This window comes from Sander lucioperca, chromosome 10 (assembly GCF_008315115.2).
Source record: "Sander lucioperca isolate FBNREF2018 chromosome 10, SLUC_FBN_1.2, whole genome shotgun sequence".
Lineage (NCBI taxonomy): Eukaryota > Metazoa > Chordata > Actinopteri > Perciformes > Percidae > Sander > Sander lucioperca.
In genome coordinates, this window is record NC_050182.1 from 37355226 (window position 1) to 37372388 (window position 17163).

A 17163-nucleotide genomic window follows, 5' to 3' on the forward strand; every position below is an offset into this window, starting at 1 on the left:
TAACTCCCAAGAGAGTACACCCCAGGGTCATTCTTCACTAAATTATAGTCACTTCAGCAGCTGAGAGAAGTACGATTGCCTCTACAACTGAGATCATTCATCATTTACGATGCACAAATCTTCCTGTAGGAAATGTCAAGTTGTTGATGCCAGTAATCTTCCAAAACTTTCTATTTTTAAAGATATTACGGTAACTGTTCATTCAAAGTGACACAGTCAATGCAGTAAATTCTCAAACAGCGGGCCAGGACTTTATTTGACTTAAGGGAACCGGGTCTTTTTTTGAGACATTGTTATTATTATTATTAGAGTGAGGCCTTTTTTCCCAGAATTTCCCCTGTCATTTATTTTATTAAATATTAATAAAGTGGCCTCTCTGATTTATAATCATTGCATTTGCCATGTTAACTTGTTGTTTTAATGCAAACTCAACAGTTCTATTTGTTTCACATTAAAAGCTTTCCAGCAGCTTAGCTTCCCTAATGCAAAGTACTTTTATTTTGCACTCTGCAGGAAGTGTTGATTAGCTTAGCATGAACAAAGTATGGCAAATTAGAATCAAATAAAAATAATCAATGTGTCCCACCCCAAGATCTTACAGGGGGTTCTGTGATTGGTGATCCATCTGTAATTTTGCAGGGGGCCTTGCTTGCTTCAACTAAATGAAGATACGTTCAGGAGTGATTTAAAAACCTACTAATCACATTTTAGCTTTAAAAGTGTGAGTTTTAGACATGGCGTGATTACATATAAAATGAATGAAAATGCTTTATGGGCACAAATTCGCCAGAGGTGGTAAAAACTGTGGCGAAAAATGGCTCTGCGTGAGTGTCTCAACTTGAGGCAAAAATTCACGCTTACCTTGGAGCTTTATAAATCTTCTTCATAAATGTACAGAGACATGAGGAAAATGGAGAGAGACTGGAGGGAAATAACAGAAAAAAGGGTTTCTGGTGAGTTCAGTCAGAGGCTGAGCTACCATACTAACACACACAGGCAGAGGTAGACTCAGGCTGTCTGAGGGGCACAGGCAAAACAATAAAAGGGCACAATCTGCATGTGGTGGGGCACCGGCAGCACGCAGAAAGTTATCTAGGGCAGCCTATATGGCACTGCATCGCGTCTTCTCAATTTTTAGAGCACTCTAGAGGGCACTTTGTCATGTTTTTTTCTGTTTAAGGGCAGCCTAGAGAGCACTTCATTACACTGTCTCCACTGGAAGAGCAACCTAGAGGACATTTTATCATGTTTTTTTTTTCTATTTAAAGGCACCATAGAGAGCATTTTATCACATTGTCTTTACTGGAAGGGCATCCACGAGGGCCCTTTTGCTGCATTTTTTTACATGGGGGAAATCCCTAAGTCCACCAGTGCACGCAGGCACACTCCCACATACATGTAGCCTACGATGCTAGCTAGCTTACAGCTAATGACTATGTCAGTACATTGGCTGTTTGGGCCAAATAAACACAGACTGCACAAGCGGTCCAGCGGTCTAATTCACTCGAAAAAATGTGAGCAAAAAATCGCTTTTCTTTATGTCTGAACACACCTTACAAGGTCCTAAGGGAGGCTAACATCAACAGCAGCTGCTACAACCAGGAAAGTGGATATTTTTCACCGGGTGAAAATGGCGTCACACCAAAGAAGAGAGGGAGAGCTTTTAAATGGCTTGGCTGAGAATGACAGAGGGATTAAAAACGAAAAAAATGTGGCTTTAGACTGTTTAGTCTGGCTTCTTGCTAATTATAATACCTGCATTTTTTTCAAATTCAAATTACAGATATTGGTCCTAAGTACACGGCCAATATTGGTTCCTGCTAAAAATATTATCTGTATCGTAACAGTAGGCCTTCTTCACAGAAGACATTATGACATATCACAATAGGAAATCACAGCTGTAAATAATTAAATTGATAATGGCTGAATTCCATTTAGCTGCTATGGTTTCAGAGTCCTGGTATTGTGCATGCTGGCCGTAAATGTATTATAATGATGACTGGATACCAGACTCAAAGGGGGTGCCCAGTCACTTGAATGAAAATTGCTTGTCCGGCGCATAAGCCGATAAAGTTTTCCTGCTTCCTTGTTTGTCTCTGCGTTATGTACATCATTATTTTTCCCTGGCCCCACCTGCTCAGCCCATAGACATTACATTGGGAGGACATCATACACACAAAAATTCATAATGCAAAGAGTAATTATTGACCTTGTTTGCAGTCAGAGGTGTCCTGTCAACAATTTTCCAGACGTCCCTTTTATAATGGTGGTCAGTGGAGAAAATGCTTTTTGGGCTAGTGAATTTTTTCATTGCAATACCACGAGGGGCCACCAGGTCAAATTGGCAGCAAGGCTAAGTGGCGGCACAGCCTTCAGCTGTCTTAATACATCCATAACGCTGGTTTACTGTCACTTTAACACTAGCCTTTGGTTATGGTTTTGTTAGTCTCGCTTTGCCAGACCATCCACACACTGCGGAGCGGAGGAGGTTCTGGCTACTCCACATAGCATTCTGGGATGGCAGAAAAACATGCTCTGGTTTATTGGCATTTCTTTAAACCAATCAAAATCGTCATGGGCGGTGCTAAGCTCCGCACGGAGCCGCTGCAATATAGTCATGTGAGAGAAAACTCAGATTGAACAGAGTTTAGAATTCCAACACAAAGAAAGCAGAAGGAAACGGACATCAGCGAAAATACATGCATCCGGCGTAATTTCCTGCGGCAACGGAGCAATCACGGAAGTGGAACGTCAAGCATATGGACTATAGTTTTGTTAACACCTAAGCTTTTCCTACAATGACAAGTAAACATGTCTGTTGTGAAAAAGGCCTGTGATCACAATTTGCCACTAGTAGAATGTCAACAAGCTTGTCACCATGGCTGACTCAGATGTCTGTGCTTATTTCCCTTCCATCGTAATGTCAGTTTTTATCAAAAAATACCAGCTAGCAAGTTTAAACTGTCAAGAAGATGATGCAGCAACTCAAACCATCCCAGTTCTCAATAACTTTTATTTTAAATGCCACAGGGAAATCTAACTCCAGTTCATGACGAGTAGTTGCATCCATTGCTGGAGCCAATGGTAAACTCCAGAATAACTTTGTACATATTTTCTCTTAATGCTGCCTAATTATTGCTTGCTTGTTCATTGCAAGACAATTCCTCAAACATGGTCCTGATTTCACTCATTTGACAAAGCACCGTAGCACAATATAGACCTCACCCCCTACCCGGTAATAATAAAATGTGAATTACCACATATCTGACTGTCGGACTGTGAAAAGAGTCATGGTTAGCAGTCATAACAGAACAATAGCAAACCTCCACAGTCTTACTTCTGCCTTAAGGGCAACAGAGGCACTGGCACGAAAGCAGCCACTCAAGATGAATTTAAAAAAAAAAAGAAATACGGAACACGGTCAAAGTCACAGTGCCACAATCCACTAAAGCACATTGCTATGGGAAGTGGGAGATGTTGAACCAGATGTTTTTCATATTGGTTTTGTGGCGTGGAGTTGATGAGTGCTCTGTTACATTAGCGCAGCATGCTGCGCTGCTGTAGTAATCACATTCAATTTCATCTCTCCCTAATTACAAACAATAAGCTCTCACTCTATCTGCGTAGATTTACAGGGATCGCTCTTAGGACACGCACTGCCGTAAGAGTCGTCAGCTGCCCCGTTCCTATTTCAGAGCTCATATTAGTATGTTTCAGTGTCCTCTCAAGGTCTATTAAAAAGCCCTATTCAACAACATAATTTAGAAAATTTATATTTGAGGATCAAGCAAAAGCAGCATGTGTTTCATTTCTTGAACATGAGCGTTTCCCACGAGAAATAGAAATGGAAACCAAACACTGAAACCCTTAAAATAAATAGCTTTTTATGATTAACTTTATTGACCCAAACCGGAGGTGGGAAAATGTAGGACTTTCCGACCTGGACATGGTCAAAAGCCCTTGATTGCCAGGATATTTTATATTTGTCCTCCTGTGCCCTCGGTACACCTGGCTTTAAAAATAAGACAGGATTTGTGCTGGGTTTGTTAATGATGTTTGGAAGCATGCTATGGTCATGAAAGTAATAAATAATGAGCAGATCCTATCCAAAGTATGCACTCTCATGTGGATGGATCTGACTTTGTCCAGCTCTGTCAGATACATTTGTGTTTGTCCTCTGTCTCCTTACTCTACCCTCTTTTATCTTACACATAATACATGCACACACACACACACACACACACACACATACACTTGCATGCAAGCACACACGCACACACACGCACGCACACACACACACACACACACACACATACACACACACACACACACACACACACACACACACACACACATTGTGCTGTACCAGCCTGGGAACAAATGAAAGTGGACATGCAGTTAATGATATTAAAAAGGAGTCCAACATTGGCTGTCTCCATTACCCTATGCCTCTGTCTCCCTCTGTCCTGTCCCCCACTTTCAATGATAAAGTGGGTTGTTTCCCCCATTACACCATTGCTTTCACTGCAGAAAGGTCAGAGAACCGTTTTATCCATGTTCCATTATTCGTTTCAATCGGTGCCGAATGGGCACATATGATATGCAACACGTTGGTTTAAAAAAAAAATACTGTGCTGCAACTGTAACGAAAAAAGTGGTTCAGTTATTAATTCAACCTGTATTCATTCATGTAAGACAAATCCTCTGCTGCACAGGAAGTGATGCATTTATGTACTTTGTTGAGTTGAGATAGATAGATCAAAGAATTGCATTTATTCAGACATGACAGGACATTTACCCACCATGCAGTTGTTTTTAAATGGTGTTCAACCTTTTGGGGAATGCACTCATTCGCCTTTTTGAACCAGCCAGCTGTCAGATGGCTTAGCTTAGCTTAGTTTTGCACAAAGCCCGGAAACAGGGGAAAACAGCTAGCCTGGCTTATAAATACCCACTTATATCTTGTTAATTGAATCCATACAAAAAGTGTATAAACAATATGTTGAGGTTTTGTGGAATGTTTCTTGGTCCAGAGCAGCCATTACCTAGCCTAGAAATCTAGATGCACCCTAGCGGCAGCAAATGTAACTTGCAGCCATTGGGGTCTAGGCACTCTCCGTTGGCTTGCGAGCTGGAAAAACCAAACTCTGGTCAGGCCAATCACATTGTGTATAGAGTCAGTAGGCGGGCTTATGGCTGCTGTTGGGAACAGCGGTCTTCTGGAAGACTTGGAGTTAAGCTTTTCTTTGAGAAAAGAACAAAAAATGGCACAGAAATCATTCTTAAAAAAGGAAGATGTGTTCGGAGTTTTGCTGACCGGATACGAAAAAAAAAGTTTAATCTATCAACTAGCTTCGCTACCTTCTTCGTTGCTCTGGTTGGTTGTAGCACTATCCTATTGCATGCAGAGGGAATTTGAAAGACAACCGTTTATCCCGCCCCTCGGATTGAGCCCCGTCAATGGTGAGTTCCCAAACCCAACATCTTGATGTGGGTCTGGCTTGTCAGGCTAGCCATTACCTTCTGTGCCCAGCAAATATCCCAGGAAGTCACTGCGCCCAACCAATAAATAGTCCTTCTCATAACCTCTTGCTGCAATCTGTATTGTCATAAGAGTAATACAAATTCAGATATTCTTATCTAACTCTGGGCAAGAAAGCAAATAAGCATATTTGCCCAAATGACAAACTATTAATTTTAAGAAATTCAATTTTCTTTTTGTAAAGTAGATGATCATTGAGTGATTAAATGTATAGAGTGCTCTCAAAGTCTTTTTTCAACATGTAATTGAGACTTGTGTGGTGGAAGAAAAGTTCCTAAGTCCAAACTAGTGAGATCGTGACGAATGTGTAAAAGTAACTCTATTGAATTGCCATCACATTTACATATCCAGGTTCACGTGTGAAAGGAGCCACTGACAGATTAGCACTGGGAGGTGAAGTGAAGAAGCAACACAAATTGAGGTGAAATAGGGCAGAACAATTCCACCGACCATTTTTGCACAACACGCACAGAGACACAAAGAAACAAAGTAGAGGCCCAGTGGAAAATGTGCTGTCATTTGGTATTATTTTCTGAATCCTGTCTGGCCAGTTTTTTTTTAAATACGAGGCCAATGGAAACAAGTGCTACTCCGGACTCCCAGAGATCCCAGTATTGCTGTGCTTTTCGAAATAAAACAGGCCGAAACTGCAACCAACCAACCTATCATCTTCATATAATGTTACACATTCACTTTATCAAGCACATTTGCAGTAAGTATGAGTGACTCATCATTTTCACAGAGAGCATCCCCATTACACGTCAGAGCTCTCCTCTACTCACCATCACCCTTTCACCCCAGAAGAGGGTTTATATTCCAGTTCAATGCAATACTCCAACAGCCCTCAAGCCACACAAATGCTTCTTATTTTCACTGCAACCTTTCTATGTCTCTTTTATGAGGGTTTTGCTAGAGCAGGACAGCTCTTTGGGTTTAGGAAAGAAAAGACCCGACAGCTGCCAAAAACGATCGGTGGTTGAGAAACAATGGCACGCCCTGTGTGATTCTCACTGCTCCTCGAACCCCAGACGTCCTCCTTGCTGTAATCCTCTGATCCTTTTATTTGTCAGATCATGGTTTCCTCCTCCAATTGGTTGTGTCAGCTTTGGCCCAGGAACACTGAGACGACCTGACCAACATGGTCGTGGCTCTTGCCAAAAGGACAGAGAAGAAAGGAAGAGGGAATGAGAGAAATGCTTTAATTGCTGCAAGAATCTAGACAGTTTGGGAAAATTTGTTTGAGAAATGTGCGGGTAATAAGACAGAGGCGAGGCGAAAAGTGGCAGTGTGATCCAGCGGACTCAAATTTGCTGCACTTCCACTTGCGACTTGTGTGGCAGACACTCTCGGCTGGGACAGGGCCACGCTGGGACAAGGGCGGAGAAGCGAGAGCAATATAAACGTGTAGGAGTGTGTGTTTGTTGCAGCCACGGGGTGGTGGCGGTTATGTAGATGCAGGGGAAAGCCATGGGTAATTGACGTTGACAGATGTGGAAGGGGTCTACACATCCAAGATGCAATGAGAAAGAATTGAGGAAAGATGACTGAGCGGAGCCTGTTACCATAGACATGAAGTCAACACACCACAGCCTGCTAACAACACTCGGAAGCATGATTTATTTTTTTTCTTTTATATATACAAATGAGTGTAATCTCACTCGATGAAGGGCTTGATGTACTTTACAAGGAGTTTTGAATCGTTTCATTGTTTCAGCAAGATATCCTGGAATAGAAGACGTTTATCATACAGGAGCCATTGCTCTGGGCTTATGATGACAACTGTGAAAGTGATTAGCGCTGCGGGTTTTTTTGTCTGCATTTCCAAACGTCTGCAGCAGTTTAATTCAGTGTTCAATTCTGAGAGCAAACATTTGAATGAAGCACAAAATTGTGTCATCAAATACCAACACACTCATTCACTTCAGAGAGGTTGGGAGCATAGAAACATTTACGTCCGTTTCATTGAGTTCATTGGAAGGGACGTGTGGGGAGAACAAGATTAATGGCTTTAACTTTGTCTTGGCAAATCAAATCCCAATAAAGCTGAAAGAAAAATTTAAATCTGGCCAGTTCGAGCACTAAACTGTGACTTGATTGATGCGTGAGTGTAACATAGTTCCAAAAGCCTGCAGGTGATTCTTTTACAGCCCTGATATCCAACTCAAACTGGAGGTTTTATTAGCGACTGATTGTTGATACAGAGATGCTCATTTCCTAAATGAAGTGCTGCTCACCTGGACACGCCTGTCAGAGGAAAAGATTTATACTTTCCTGGTTTAACATTTCAGTGTATAAACCGCTGTACATTTAATTATAAGTCATTTCTGTGGGAAACAAATCCAAAAAGCTGTACTGAGGGTCATATTTAGAGCCCCTTTCTTTTTTGGCTGAATATCATAATGCATTTAACAGAGAGAATATTGTTACTTGAGATTGATTCATTCATTCATGCCAACTGCTTTTTAGGAAAATGAAACAATTACTTATTCCAGATTTGTGCTCCCAAATTGATTAGCTGCAAACATTTTCAAATTGCTTTTTTTTTTTGTTGCTAAGGTCAAGCAGTACAGTGTTTTGTTGGAGATGACACTTCAGCAGGGTGAATCTAAGGATAACAGCATGGGACTGGAACTACCAGTTGGTCTGAATCATGACTTTGATCCCTGGAGTCGCATTTTGCACAAAGAGAAGCTTGTTTGGATGATTCGGGTCTCTCTGGGTGAAGAAACCATCTCATGTCATTGTGTATATTCTCCAACAGAAGAGTTATGACCATTTCATGAACAGGTCCTCTATCTTTAGTGCTGACTGAAACTCTCTTAGTTTATTTTTTTTTCTGCTCTCCCTTTCATTCCTGCTGTCCTCCTTGCATCAAGGCCATCTTACATCTAACATTTGCATTTAGGAGGGTCATACAGTAGGTCAAGTCTTTAACTCCTTCACTGCATGATGCCCTGCTGGTTCAGGTTCAGCATAAGGGCAACCTATGATGTCCACAGTCTTAGAAGTACTGATTGCTGAGGCCGAGGGCAGGCCAGCGGGAGGCCTGATGGATGGAAACCATTACGGGTGTTGGGCCCCTTTAGACCTGGGTCAAAGAGGGCCTACAGAGAAGCAGACAAGATAAATATGGATGACCTGACAGAAAAACATGATTGTAACCTCTTTCACCCCACTGAGACCTTGGACCAATTTGTAAACTGAGTGCTTTTTCTGTGTAATACAAGTCAATTGATACAATAAGAAACACACCTGAGAAAGCCTGGATATATACTGGAATCCTGTCAACTTTCCTAGGGAAACAAGTCTAACATTTTTACCAGCCCCGTGTCTAGGCAGATGCCCATTTTTTTGCTTTATATCTTTAGCAGCGCTTCAGGATAATACCTTTTAACAGCAGTGTAGAGGCATGGGGCAGGGGGATGTGTGGAGCTGGAGATGAAGTGGATGCCGGTGTGGTGGCCTGTGGTCGGGTGCCAGTCAGACCATCATCGGGAGAAGGCTATCCCCACGAGAGAAGATATCACCATAGCCTGGTTGGCTGACAGCTTCAGGGCCCTTATTGAAAAATCAATGTCCATTTGTGCGTCCAGCTCACCTGGCCGTCTGCCAGCTCGGCTGAAGTCACATAATGAAGCCTGATCCCGTTACCTGATTCCTGATTCACTGAGTCAATGTGACTTTGCAGCTGAAGTCATCCACCCATCGGGGACCTCGGGGGCGAGTTCAACGTGTACCATGCAGCATGTTGTTGTTTCTGTTGTTGTTTCAGTTTGCGTTCTGCTGCTGTTTTCAGTGTCTAGTCGCATCCTGACATGCAGCACTGCTGGGCTCTGTGATCTAGGAAAGTTGTTGATTAAATGAATGGTTCTAAGAGCTTATTGTACTTAGATGACACACACATATATATATATATATATATATATATATATATATATATATATATATTTTTTTTTTTTTTTTTTTTTTTTTTCATATTTGTTCATTTCATGTAGGCCTACAGGCATGAAAACTATTCAAATCGTCAGGTTCACAGAATCAAAAGAAAACCCACTGAATGATAAAGAAAATCCAAGTTTCAGCTATACACTCTGATGCAGCATTCAGGTCATATTGGAGTTACCGTAATTACCAGTTTTCATCTTGTAAAAAGCGTTCATGTCAACATCTAAGTCTTAATTACAACAAGAGAACTTATTTTTTTCAAAAAGCTCCAATATGTCCAACTTAATAATATATGAGAAGTAACATGGATGCCTTTCGTCAGCCAAAGTCCTCCATCATTCAAGAACACTAATTTAATTTAAATCAGTTGAATATTGTTACACGAACTGCTTCCTCTAATTCGCTCATTCCTGCTTTTTTATTGGCCAGGAGCCCTGCCTAATCAGAGCTCACCCATTGGCTACCATTACACTAAGCAAGCATCCTGGCCATTGTATAACCCACAGGCAAGCATGACTTGTGAGAAGGCAGGTCACCAATATTTTACCCAAATTACCAGTGTTTGAGGCATATTGAGCATTAATACCTACTTTTGTATTGTACTTTGAGTAGTCTAGATCAACAGAAGTACATTTCCAGAATATAGCCTGACATCCGGTGCGTGATGTCAGACTATATCCCTCACCTTCCGCTCTCTATGTGTTGCGGTTCTCCAAATCCCTTCGCTTTGCTTTCTTCGAAAACAACAAACTTTGAGCTAGCAAGCTATATGCTGAAAATGAAAAGTTTTGATGAATATTTGATTGTACAGTAAAGCAGGCCAGCTTGGTTCTCTCAGGGAATGATTGTAAAGATTTACAAAGAATATGTTTATGTCATTTCCTCTCTAACTAGGACGTTTTGGGTCTGATTGGTAGGATTGCTGTGGACAAAGTAATGTTACAGATGGGAATACACTGGTAAGAGCAAATTACGTTTAACCATTGATCCAGCTAAATAGCTCATGTTACTTCATTCTGTGTAGAGTTTTGCACAGCCACTGTTGCGTAAAGAAATTCAAACAACCCAGAGCATTTTTTTCTACTATCCTGGAATGTATCTGTGCTGTAGCCAGACCTTACTCCACTGCACTGTGGAGAATCTTTAATTTTGAAAAGATGGAGAGAGGAATTACATTATTGCAATCACTGTGTTGTTTTAGCATAGGAAAATGTGGGTAACCCCTTTGTCTAATAGCATACCGTAAATGACACATACCAGGATGGAGTTCTAAAGCCAAAATGCAGCCTGTATCCTAGACTATACACTGTGCAGTAGATTTTAACTGTGGTCATCTTTTCAAGCTTTGTGGATAAACCACCGTAATATCACAGCTGAGGCTGAGGCTTTTCTTCCAGTCACTCCACTCACAGTTTACCATTAGATGGATAGAGGGACTACAGTATGGTATTGTGTATTGTGATTCATTTTTAGCCCATGCGAAGACTTTGGTCTAATTGTGTCCGGGAAACCTTTCCCGTGTGTAAACGCTCGGCCACTCTGATCATTATGTTAAATGTCAGCTGGCTTTAAAGTAGTGGCTGAGGCAGCTGAGCAGCAAAGCCACCCTTCTTCGGTGGATTACTGCTCTCTGTGAAGTTTCATCCGTCCACGGATGAATGGCCGACAGCGGCAGCAGCCTGTAATCCTTCGGGCCACAACAGCACTGCCTGATCCAAGGTGGAATAAAACATCCAAATGTAAAAACCCCAATCAGAATCCCAGTAACTCTAGTGGACTGGGGCAGCAAGCTGATCCGGCGGCTAGTGATTGCTACAGTACGTGGCGCAGATATACTATCCCTCCCCTGTCCGGCCGGCTGGGTGCAGCGTTCTTCCCTCCAGCCTTGGAGAAGAAAAAAGGGGGTTTTGATGATGAAGTGTTTAGAAGAGCATTCCTGATGTACCTTCACTAAAGGGTGAGTCATATCGGGAGGGGTGGAGGGAGTGAGGTCAGCAAGGGTGAGGAGGAAAGAATGATGAGGAGGAAGTTGCTGGAGGAAGGAAAGGAGGAAGAGGAGGAGTGGAGGAGGAAGGCACTGGCGAGGGCATTGCTCATGATAAGAGACACCACCGTCCAGGAGGGAGAGTGCTCTGCTTTTAAAGCGGCCGATGCTCTAAAAAGTTGAGCTGGCATTCATTACCAGAGTGATGTAGTCTGTCTGTACACCTTGTCTGTCCCCAGTCTGACCCTGAATTCACACCGGCCCTTGCTTCCCCTCATTGAATGGGAACCAGAGGAGGAGCAATGTAGAGTGGGCCTGTACAGTAGAAATCCTTCAACGTACATACAGTTTTCTCTAAAATTCCTCTAGATATTGGGAATGCCCCCCCCTCGGTGCTTCCAGCTCCCACCAAACCAACAGCTCTGACTCTGCTGTACCCCCTTCCTGTTCGCTGTGGAGCCTCGCGGAGGAGTCAATGTGTAATGCAATTTGGTTGATTAAAAGAAAACATTAAAGCACTACCTTATTGAATTTGACTGCACGTACGGATCCGGATCTCACCGGCCACTCTGTTTTATTGGCCGGGATAAAGGGGATCACGTCATTCCCCATCACCCCCCACCTCCACACTACCCTCCCCGCCCAGCGGCCCCGCCTTCCTCCATGCCTTCCAGCCCTAGACAAACCTTGGCAGGAGGACGTCCTGGCAGGACAGAGATTTGTTTAGACCCCCATCGTCTGCCCTTTCTCATTGCGCCTCTCTAACCTTGGCCACCACAACAGAGAGAAAGGGGGACAGAGTGACAGAGCGAGAGACATTACACAGGAATGTAAAGGGAAAGAGAGAGAGAGAGACCCCTGGCATAAGTAAAGAGGAGTCATTTTGTTTGTGTCAATAAACAGGCGGATAAGTAATTTCTGTCCAAGATGACTCATCCGTTGTTTCTAACGGGTTCCAAGTCTCGTAGTCTATAATTTAGAATCAGACATGCCTTTTTGGGGGGCTGAGAGATGGCGGATTTGGGGGGGGTTAGCCTTTAGTGAATATCAAACACCTGCCAATCTCCTCAGCGGAGGCCAAGTACGCTCTCAGCTCGCCATATTCAGTCCATTTATTAGAGTTATGGTGATGGGGCCGGTCTACCCGGTCGTGTACAGGAGCAACAAAACAACTTCTGAATGGAAGTCCTGTGTCTAGATGACATCATCTGTGGCTGCTTCAATTACACTGCAAGAAATGAATCACAGCGCACAAGGGGTGACGTAATGTATCGGCACTATGTCGAGCCACTGAATTTAGACTTTTTAATTCATATTGGCCTCGGTGCATTGTTGACTCCAACGACTTCATTAGATCATCTACAATCTGTCTTTAGCTGCACAGTGATACAAGAAATAAACTTTGTTGTCCGCAGAAGGAGTGACAGCAGGCTTACTGTGCAGAATGTAGGGTTGAAGTTCACATGGAATCAGGGTAATCAAAATATTACTCAGTAAGGTCGTCTTTGTGTTCAAACCAAAGTGCTTGTTGATGGTCAAACAGTCAAAGTGTCTGTCACTTATGCTCTGTGACTGTAACATTTTAGAGAGTCAGCTTGTTTGCTGTCTTATCAGGAGTTGGATGGGAGGGTTAATATCAATTTTGCCTGTGTGCTCAGTGACTGGTCCTGGACATGCTAAGGCATCGGTGTTCTTCAACCAACATGCTTGTCAGATGGTCGTCCTATGTCAGAATTGAAAGGGTTGTGTTCGCCAATTCTCGCTAATTTTCCCAAACTATAAATCCAACGAGCACACCCACTTCATGCAGTGATTGGTCAGCGGAATTTAAACCAGTCTCAAGCTGTTCTTTTTTTTCTTTTATTATAAAACTACTTCCATCTTGATCTTTTTGTGTACAAACGAGTGCAACACCTTGAATGCCTTTAAGTAGAAACTGGCTAAGCGTCCACAATTACCACATTTATAGGATTCATAGAGTCTTGCCCTTTTCTACGATGACTATTGGTCCTGCCTTCAAGGGTAGCCATTTGGAGCAACATTTTTTTCTTTTAGATGTGGTTGGATGAACCATGTCAGATGTTGTATGGGCTGGAGGCAGGTACTTACCTAAACCTTTTTTGTCCCACTGCAGGACATCAGGCTACAGTAAGCTCCCTCCTTGTTTGGCAAATATTTGTAGTTTCTGTAACAGAATTTTGTTTTAACGGGGTGGTGTTGTTCGCGTCATGCTCAAACTCTTAACCTGCAGGGCCAGTGTCTTTCATCAGGCCCCCTCAACTGAGACCAGAGACGTTGGACGTAGCGCCCGCCCCTATCGACAGCTTCCCTTTACTGCACCAAAAAACAAAAATGATAAGCCGGGTCAAATTAGACTAGCGGTTCAAGGCAATGTCACAAAAGCATATATTCGATTTCTTTTCAAAACCTCCCACTAAGCCAGCTAAGTGCCTGAGGGAGAAAGAGAGATAGATAGATAGATAGATAGAGAGAGAGAGAGAGAGATAGATAGATAGATAGATAGATAGATAGATAGATAGATAGATAGATAGAGAGAGAGAGAGAGAGAGAGAGAGAGAGAGAGAGCTGACAAGTTGACACATGCAAGTTGAAACAAACTTAAGCAAAAGTACAGAGGGTTCTGTATCCATCCATAATCCATCCAGCTGATAATCAATCAATGTAGCCTACATTTGTTCTTCATAGACTCACAACGCTTTCAATAAATCTTTAATGGAAGTGAAAGTATTTCTTTCAACTTGTTAAAGTTGAATACAGGCTGCTTTCTAACAAGGCCACCAGTGGCAACTGTAGTGTGCAGTACTGTATTTGAGTTACATAAACTGCACACACATTCATTTCGGTCAATGCAGGCAAAATTCAGAGTAGATAATAGAGTAGTTGTAACGAAGGAATAAATGGCACATGCAGCATAAAAGTAAAAGTCTAAAAAAATACTTGCGTAAAAACTGGCGTACAGTTCAGAAAAGTGTGAAATTGCCAAGTTCCATGCACCAGCTGAGCTGACTGCTGGTACCTATTTTTCTTTCTGCCTATTTTCGTTTGGCCTCATGTTCTGTTCTGCTCAATGTGTTTGAGATATATAACTACAAAGAATAGCCAGGCTTCATTTAGAAGTTCAAGTAGGCTACAAATAGTTGTACCTTCAAGAGCCTATGATTTACCAAATGTCTTTTGATTGAAAATCCATCCATGCTGTTTAGAGTGAGATACAGTTTCTGAATGTGTCCAGTGTTCAAAATCGGCACGGCTTGTGATGTCACAAGCCGAAACGAGCAGGCTAACCGCAACCATTAGCTCGTAGCGTTAGCATGCTAACGCTATGGCTAACGCTAGCATGCTAACGCTAGCATGCTAACGCTAGCATGCTACCTCGTTCTCAATAGCAAAGCACTGCTACAACACACACAAGTTCACCATAATCTACAAAAGAACTACTTACATGTGCGCCCTCATTTAGAAGTCTCCCAGCTAATCCTGCCTTGTAACTGACCAAAGTTGTAGAAACAGCCTTTCTTTTACTGTCTATGGAGCTAGCTAGCTGACATGATCTACATCTGAGCTACTGGGCATGTGCAGTGCAATCAAAGATAGTACAGAAGAAGAAGAAGAAAAGAGGTCTCACTCTGTAGCTAAAACAGAAACCAGGTGAAAAGAGGATCTGCAGCAGTGAGAGAGAGCGGTGCAGTACAACAAAAATATGGTGTTTTTTGAAAATTAAACCATGTAAACCTATTCTGGTACAACCTTAAAATACAATTATGAACCTGAAAATGAGCATAATATGGCTGCTTTAATGGTTGTATATTTCTCAAATTATTTGAAATTAAAGCCTTGGGTCATTGCTTTAATTGCTCAGTCTAATCAGCACTGCTGTCCAGGGTGGGGCACCATGAGAGAAGTGATAACAGTAAAAGGTGTAAAGTAGTCTATGTGCGATGGGTGAAGTACAAAGTAATCTGTGCCCCCTGAACCCCACACCCTATTCCAGAAAATAGTTCCAACACCCCTGCCAGAGACTAATGTGATTTGGTTGAATCTGTTGGGTTCTAAAACGCCCACAGGCATTGTTTTTAAGGCTCTCCACCACAACAAGGTAACAGCACAAGGAGAACACACACTTTGTACTAGTTAGTCTCAAGCATACCACGGCCTTTGGCATGGCGCAGGGGCTGGAGGCAGGAGGAGAGGGCTAGCAAAAGATTAGGTAGAGTAGCTAGACACCGGTACATTCAGGAAAGGGTGTGAAGTGCTTCTAAACTTAAGATGGCTGCTTGTTAAACCACCAAGTCTTATTTCCTATCACACGTTAAATACAGAAGATAATGTGTGGGGCTTTGGAGTTATTGGAAGGCACCGCTGGAGCGGACAGACTAACAGAAAGTAAGGTGACTAATTGCTTCTCCTGTTGAGTAATGAATATTTCATTTCATGTTTTAAGTAACTTTCCCAGAACTATTGATTACAAAGTGAATAAAGCCATTATGCTAATCAGTACAATCACATTAACAACTTACAGTATCTCACTGTTCATACACACAGAAAGACAGTATTGCATTGCTTCTCATTACTGCCTTCTTTATATGCATCTAAATACATTAAAACGACTTTTGATGTTGAGGCATTCAGCATGAAAGTGCCAGTGAGCTATTTTCTTTTCTGTGAAAGAAGACTAACAGCTGTTCCTGAGCAAACCCCCACATGTTTTGCATTGTGAAGGGAAAGGAGGGGATACAGAATCAATTAGCAGAGGAGGAAAGCTTCATCAAAGCAAAATTCCAAAATCACCAGCAGTACAGAGACACCCCGACAATTACGTCCCTGTCTGACATATTTATTGGCTTTATCTTTAAGGTCAATAAAATACCTGCATTGCATGATTTGACCTCCTTGCTATCACTTTTCCCACCTGATTTCCCTCTGCATCATTGCAACATGAGGTAGGTGAATATAGGAAAGGGAAACATGAGAAGAAGGGAGAGGAGAGAAGAGTTCTAGAAAGAGGGGGAGGATGAAGTGGGGGTGGTGGTGGTGGAGAAATAGGAGGAAAGCAAATTTGAAGGTTGGGATGATGAGAATGCACTACCTCGCATCGGTGGGCCGTGCCACTGGGAAACTTGAGATGTGAGCAGATACGATTGTATGCTAGAGTTTCCCGCAAAGAGCCCCCTTCACGGCACAGCGTCGAGGGAGAAGGGGAGGGAGGTTAGCAGGGTGGTGAGGTATTATTGCGTTAAGACATCAGATACAGGGCATAATCATCTGTATATCAGTTGCATAACACTTTGGGTGCCAAGGCACGTAGGTAGAAAAGATGAGAGACAGGGATGGTACAGGGAGGAAAGAGGTGGATAAAACTGAGGAAGTGCGAAGACAGAAACAGGGGTCAGAGTGACTGGAAAGTAAGAGAGAGAAGACAGAGGTTAGAAGAAGAGAAAGTCAAGAAGAAAGTAAAAGATCATTGGTTGTAGAGGAGTGTTTTTTATAACCTCTCATCAGGCCCAGATGAATTATTCAGTTTCTCCTCCGGGACCACCACTCGCTCGCCTCGAACGTTAGAGCACCACTTGACGGTAAATGCACACTGGGACAAACAAGAGGTCCTTAAAAAAGACCTGTGCACTTAACTCACACTACAACCCCCCTTGTCCGTACCAAGATCAATACACAG